This window comes from Dermacentor albipictus, chromosome 2, assembly GCF_038994185.2.
Source record: "Dermacentor albipictus isolate Rhodes 1998 colony chromosome 2, USDA_Dalb.pri_finalv2, whole genome shotgun sequence".
In the NCBI taxonomy this organism is placed as follows: Eukaryota; Metazoa; Arthropoda; class Arachnida; order Ixodida; family Ixodidae; genus Dermacentor; species Dermacentor albipictus.
The window spans coordinates 98,017,803-98,025,795 of NC_091822.1; positions in this window are offsets into that span (position 1 = coordinate 98,017,803).

Genomic DNA, 7,993 nt, shown 5'->3' on the forward strand with positions numbered 1-7,993 from the left:
GAATAGAACCGGTGTCTCTGTGTTACCAGCATGATAGGGTAAATCTGCTGTTTATCTGATGGCTCGGCGTAGGGACTAAAACATAAGTGCACATGCTCGCGTGCGGTCAACCTAAGGCAATCACGAAACACCTAAGCGGCAGGCGCTAGCAAATAATTGTGGTACACCGTCATCGTTTTCAGGCATTTTAAGTCTAGTAGGCTTGAAATCACTATATGTTTACGCTAGCCTTCCTGCACGAGGTCGATGGCGCTGCTCAACACAGCGATTACTGCAACTGGTGAACCAGCATGATACATATATAAGGTATGTGAGTCGGCATTGATCTTTTGCCCATTAGAGCCTTAACATATGAGAGGGATCGCATAATAAGAAAGCGATGGCTATGTTTGAGGTCAACATTTCCGTAATACGTGTGAGTGCATTATAGAGAACGGAACGAACACAACCGAAAAAAACAATTCGGTTATCCTCTTTCTGGAAAAACAGAGAAACACGTGCCAAGACCACAATACGAGCTCACATTGTCACGCCGCACAACGTGTATAGATATATAAACATTGACGCTGCATGCTTGGAACATACGCTGTATAGAACAACGGTAACTATAATCCAGCACCTACCCTTGCTTGGGACGCTCGCACAGTTGGTATAGTTCACACTGTAAGTTATGCTGCTATTACTAATCAAAACTATTTTATATTCATGGGTGGAAACCTCATACACAGAACCATGTAATCACGCAATGTAATCTGCAGCTAACAGTTTGAACGCTTGTCAAACTATAACAGTACAGCTGCTATCAAAGCAGAACGGTTCCCACGCGGTTACAATCGTCGTGTATGTTTCGTTACTCCGAAACCACAGCTTAAAACTAGACCATAATACTGCAATAAGGTCACAATAGTGAATGGAACTGTCAGTAACGCACAATTTATCTCCGAGGCTGATTGTAGGCTCTAACATGTGCGCACACATCGCGCTTCGTGTTCCCTGCGCCTCAACGCCGGTAGAAAGCCCTGCCAAAGTGACTTAAACCACATCAGTACGTCTCATGCAACCGTTTAGCGCGTAGAAGACGCACGTCCTGCTAAATAGACCGTACGAGCGCGAACACAAACACCAGAAACTACCGCCGAGCGTATACCTGCCATGCGAAAGGGAGCACTCGACCAAGCGAGCATGCCGACTGCCCATAGATGGCGCCACAGCGTAGGAAACGCACCTTAGAGACTCAGAAGAGCCACCAGTTATTGACAATTATGTTTGGGAAGGGTGCAACAGAACTAAGTCGGAAAGAAAGGTAGGGGGAGTCGGAACGCTCATCCATCAGGGAGCCAAATGGAAAAGAGTAAGTTCACAATGTCAAGAGCATCTTTGGTTATCAGGTAAAATAAGTGGCAAAGAAACTTGGCTGGGCGTTATGTATTTGTGGACCGGAAAAAATTGCACAGAGAAAAATAAAGAGTTAGTGGAATGCATAAGCGCTGATATTAAGGGTTTCGGGAGTGGTGCTGAAATTGTCCTGTTAGCTAGGTGACATGAATGCCCACATACAGGATTTTGATGGCTATACCGACAATAACAAAAAGTCAATGCTGTACCTTTGTGAGCAAAATAACCTCGTGATCGTGAATACAGGGCCTACGTGTGAAGGACAGATCACGTGGGAAGTGGGAAACCGGCAATCGACCATTGATTACTGTCTGATGACAGAAGGAATTCATGATAAGTTGAGAGAAATGGTCATCGATGAGGAAGGGTTTAACAGCATAGGGAGCGACCATAAGCGCATCATATTGAAAATGGGATATGTAGTTGGGAAAGAGAGCAAGGAGAGCAAAATGGCCAGTCCAAATTTGAACGCTGAACAAATAGCAAATACAGTCACTAGAGTTGAGGAAGAACTTGGCAAATGGCCAAGTAAAGAGTGGGAATATGGTGAGCTTATAAGTGTAATAAAGACAGAAATACGGAAAGAGAACCAACATGTTCGTTGGAAAGGAAAAATGAAACCGAAACGCTGGTGGAACAAGGAGATACAAGAAGCGATTGCCGAATGACAGAAAGCAACTCGAGAGCACAGGCAGGCAAAGAAGGCGTAGTCGCCACAGGATGAAGTAACTAGTAAATGGGAAATATACCGGGAGAAAAAGTCTATGGTTCAAATACTGGTGCAAACAAAATTAAAAGCTGAAAGTGAACGTTGGTTGTAAGAAATACGTGAGAAACAGAAGGCCGCACCTAGAATATTTTGGAACCACATAAAATTTTTAGGCAGGAAGTCAACCACAATACAACAACATATCCTAGACGAAGATGAAAACAGACTCGAAGGAGAAGCGGCAATAAATTACATCCGAAAAGCAACAGCCGAATCTTTCCAAGGCAATGAAGAGGTTATACTTGTTGAAAAATAGAGCATGAAAGAGACCCAAGGGGAAAGGCAGCTGGTGCTAACAAATTTAAACTGGAAGAAAGCGGAAGAGAAAATTCCTAAGCGTATAGCCACAGGGCTAGACGAGATTCCCATTAGGCTGATAAATGAACTAGGGCCAAAAAGTAAGGAAGCTCTGGTGAAAGCAGTGGAAAGAACTTTAAAAGATAGACGAATACCAGACAGCTGGCGACAAAGAATAATGAATTTGATTTATAAAGGAAAGGGGGAGAAAGACAGAATTCACTCGTATAGACCATTGACCATTACATCGGTAATATAAAGGCTCGCAATGCAGGCAATCAAATTAAAGCTTCAAGCATGGACTGATAATGATGGCATTTTGGGAGAGCTTCAGAATGGTTTCAGAATAGGTAGGCGTTTGGATGACAACTTGTTTGTTCTTACTCAGTGTATTGAAATATCAAAAGCAGAAAGCAGACCGTTGTATGTGGCCTTTTTAGAAATTACAGGAGCCTACGACAACGTTGACCGCAACATATTGTGGGATATCCTGGAAGGGGAAGGCTTAGGTAACGATTGTATACAGATTTTGAGAGGGATTTACCTAGAAAATACCGGTTGCGTTGAATGGGAAGGGATGAGGAGCGAGGAGAATGTTCATATCAACAAGGGACTGAGGCAGGGGTGCCCTTTATCCCCGCTGTTGTTTATGATGTACATGGTGAGGATGGAGAGGGCGCTAGAAGGAAGTAATGTCGGGATTAATCTCTCAAACAAACAGGCGGGTACAGTAATAGAGCGGCAACTCGTAGGTTTATATTATGCGGATGACATTGTGTTGCTAGCTAACAAGCAAAGTGATTTGCAACGTCTGGCTAATATCTGTGGACAGGAAGGTAACGATTTAGGCTTGAAGTTTAGTGTTAGAAAATCAGGTGTTATGGTATTAAATGAAAACTGTGAACAGACAGCGGAGATACAGGGTCAAGAAATACCTCGGGCAACAGAATATAAATACCTTGGTATATGGATAAACAAAGGCAATGGATATATGGAAACACAGGAGAAAACCATAACAGTAAAGGGGAAGAGAAATGCAGCCATAATGAAGCATAGAGCGCTATGGGGATGCAATAGGTACGAGGTCCTCCGAGGTATGTGGAAAGGTGTAATGGTTCCAGGACTTACTTTTGGAAATGCAGTTGTTGGCTATAAATCAGGGGTACAATCAGGACTCGACGGGAACCAAAGGTCAGTGGGTCGCCGCGCATTGGGCGCTCACGGGAAGACTACAAACGAAGCTATGCAGAGTGATATGGGCTGGACTAGTTGTGAAGTGAGGGAAGCTTGCAGTAAAATTGAGTATGAAGAACGGCTGCGGAATATGGAAGAAAGTAAATGGGTTGGGAGAGTGTTCAGGTATCTGTACAGGAAAAACATTGATTCACAGTGGGGGAAAATAACTAGGAAGCTTACCAGCAAGTATGCGGCCTGTAGGGTGGAGAACACAACAACAAAGGTCAAGCGGAAAATAAGAGAAGCTGAATTAATCTCATGGGTGGCGGCAATGGAACAGAAACCTGCCATGAGTAACTATTAAGAGGAAAAAACGAATCAGGAAACAAACCATTTATGATAACTCAAAGGAAAGCTCATTACTTTTCGCAGCGAGATCAAGATGCCTTAGAACACGTACCTATAAAGCGAGATATAAGAAGGAAGAAGAAGCATGTGCTTGCTGTGGTAAAGCTAGGGAAACTACGGAGCATGTTTTATTAGAATGTGCAGACGTCTACCCAGCAGCCGATTTAGGCACCACTGACCTCCTTGAAGCCCTTGGGTTCAGAGGGAGCAGTGGTAAAGCAAACATGTCCCCAATAGACATTAGTAAGAGGCGACTGGACGATTGGTGGAAGAAAAGTAGGGAAACGACATAAGGCGGAGACGTACAAAAGCACAGTTCGCAATAGGGGGATCAGAAAATTTGGGCGTGGCAGTTCATAGGTTTTTTTTGTCTTTTTTCATTGTTTAACCTAGGTAGAATATTAGGCAGTATAGTAGCAAGAGCTTGGTGGCGAAACCCACCGCCCCGTTCCAAAGGGGACGCTCATAACATCCATCCGATTAGGTAGAATATTAGGCAGTATAGTAGCAAGATCTTGGTGGCGCAACCCACCGCCCCGTTCCAAAGGGGACGCTCATAGCATCCATCCATCCATGGTGGCGCCTGTGAAAAAACGGTGTATACCCGCTCTCAGCCGCTCCCCGACAGCAGCAGCAGGAACAGTGGGAAGGACGAAAGAAAACGCACAGAAAATTTCGCTTTAAAACTCATATAAGCACGTATTAGCATTTCGTACTAGACTAGCATTGAGTATACCACCTAAACCCGAGTAAGTCCTGCATACCGTAAACTGCTAAAACAAAAGCAGAAACCATAGCACACAATGGAGGGTGAATCAAAGAACGAATCCATTGGTCCCTGCCCAACACGTTCAACAATTGAACAATGAATGAACTACTTGAACAAAAGGTCACGTGACTATCTTCACTCTCGCGCTCTGCTCACATGTGCATTATTCGGTGCCTTTCGGGTCCTCTCATTCGCGGTCTCTAGAATATTCATTTCTTGCCTGACTAGTCGTCGGCCATGGCCATGAGCTCTTCCATGAACCCGTCATCCACGGTGGAATGGTGACACGTTGCGGGACTGTTGGCACAGGACACCAGGTCACGGTTGACATCCAGCTTGTGCTCGCGTGACGCTGTCTCGGCGCCACCTGTGATGCTTTCTTCAACTGCATCGTCGCCGATACTGCGGCATCCCTTGAAGCGCTTCAGAGGAATGCCTGCGCATAGCACAATAAATGGAAGGCCATAGGTTAGGGTTCTCGAAGATACGAAATTTAGAAATCAAGGCAGTAACGCACATCTCGCAAGATCACAGGAATTGTGCAAGAAGAAACAATACAGAGAAGGAAACAAACTTATCAACCGAAGTAAGTTTCTATCCCAGTCAAAATGCGTGTTCTGAATATTACGGGGGAAGTCACAAAATATTTTATGTTCTCCTTATCGGTCTAATTAGTCATGGTAATTACCACAGTTCTCAAGTATTGAGAATAGGGACAAGCCTACATTTATAAAGTTCTCGAGAGTTCCAAAGAACCTTGTTGACCCTATCGTTTTCATATATCACAGTCTTTCCGTGGGACGCGTAACAAATTATTGCTTACCAACTAAAACAGGAGGAAACGAGAACAAGGTGCAAGCGGGAGGCAACGTTTCGACAAGTGGACTTGTCGAAACGAAAACGCTGTCGAAACTAAAAGTAGGAAATATAAGCTGCTGAACAAGATATTTCATAGAAAGTTGTGCGGTTATATTATTGGAAGTTTACCTCTGTAGCATAACTTGTAACGTTGAATAATCAATCTTGAAAAGTTATGCAATCGGGCACACGACAAAATCAGTGTGACGTGGTGCGTACCACCGTAAACAAACTACATTATTCAGGCTCTCCTCAAATGTTTCGGCCAATTTTGAAACCTTGTGCAGAGTTTGTTAGGACGCCTTGTATTTAAAAAGAATACAAAAGAAATGCTGAGGCTTGTCGCTAGCGCGACTTTCTCGAGCATGCCAACATTTACAACGTGTCCTATCGATGCAATACGCAATACGTTTAAAGCGCCGTTTCGCTTGCAGCAGAGCTGCCACGCAAAACGGCGCTTTAAAGGTATTGCGTATTGCATCGATAGGACACGTTGTAAATGTTGGCATGCTCGAGAATGTCGCGCTAGCGACAAGCCTCGCTTCTGTGCAAACCTTTTGTGAGAACGCCAAGCGGACTACCAATGCTAAAACTTCAAAAAAAAAATGCAACGTAAGACACACATGCGCACATAATACGACTGCGAGCGTTGAGAGCAGTAGACGATCCACATTAAACAAAATTCACGTGAAATGTTTTGGATATAAATGTTGCAGTACAGAATATGTTTATATCAAAATTGGAAGCCCAGCGCTTAGGCGAAATACCCAAAAAATAACGGCACACCTATTTGAGGACGGCCCTGCGGGGGCAAGCAAGCAGAAAGCGTTATCAGTTTTTCAGATATTTCGGAAGCTTTCAACATGATGTGGCAAGAAATGCCACACGAGATGTACGCGCCGCAAAAGTCATGGTAATATGTTCCAATTCCGTCTAAAATGTTATGTTGGCGTACCTGCTGTTAGCATATTAATTATATTCTTCAATATTGATAACAAACCTAACAATTGTAACAATCAGTGTTAAGAACTGTCATAAACCCTGCAATGCAAAAAAAGTACTCACCACCACGGTAGACGATGCGTTTCTGAGCTGCGGGTCCTGACGAAGGGCCGGGCTCGGAAACAGCGTCACCGCCTGCAGCCCGCTTGGAGGCCACTGCAGCGCCTGTAGCCAGGATTACAGTCTCCCGTGAAGCCAGCTCCACTCTCCTTGGGCACACCACGCGGCCACTGGGCAGGGTGAAACGCACTCGCTTTGCTGGCATGGCTCCTTTGCTCGGTACAGCGAATCCGATGCACGTCCGCACACAACGAAGTCGGGCGTCGAATGAATTTTTTTTCACTCGCAAGGCAACGCGCGTCTTTCCCTTTCCCTCTCCCACTGCACCAACCAATGGGGTGGTTGGTTAGGAAGCGTCCGTGCAAGGTCAATGTATCTCAAGCCCCGCCCATACTCGTGCCGCTCCCCCCCCCCCCCCGCAGGAGCTGGATCCGACACATTTTAACATAAAACGGAGGAGTAATTGCGCATTTGTAATGCAAAGAAATTTGGAATATTTTTACCTTGTCCCGGCCCAGACATTCCCACCTGTGGCGACGGCAGCAATACAAAAGCCGACATTTACCACTACACCATGCTGCTCTCCCAACGACCACAGAAATAGTCAGGTTTGAAAACGAGACTGATCCACACTTAAACCATTGACGTTCTGTCATGACTGTTTAAGGTAAGCGGGGAAAAAAGTGGTGTCTTTCCTAGCAGCGTTCACGTCCGAGCTGCAAACTGGCTGCTGTATAGTTCATTGTTCCGTATATCAGGTGCGTTTCCTTCGCTCGACTTCGTGCTCCAATTCAGCGTTGTATAATGTTTAACTCGGACGGCGTTACTCGGACGATTGAACATCCACCATGCATGGTCAACATTTTGAAATTGTTTTTCCGTCAGTGGGACATCGCGGCCATGACAGTCGAGGAGGGTGTCAGTTTTTCGTCTTCGCTCAGTTACAGGGAAACACGGTGGCTTTTCCGTTATTAACCGCTGCAGTTCTACGCCATTTGGCTTGAATAGCCCGAAGACGCATGTGGTGTGTGCTATACAGGAACCGGGTGCGAGTGAAGCACATTTATCTACACCCCGTAGGCTTGATTAAAGGAAAAGTAAAGCCAATCAGTGAGGAAATATTGTTCCCTTAAGCATGTATCAGCTGGGACTGTAGATAAGTGCTGTAAAATTGCATTGCAGAGTATAAGGATTTCTGATTTTAGCTTAAATTGAGTTGTCCCAAATTTTTTGAACAGAGGAAGCATTATGAATGACCA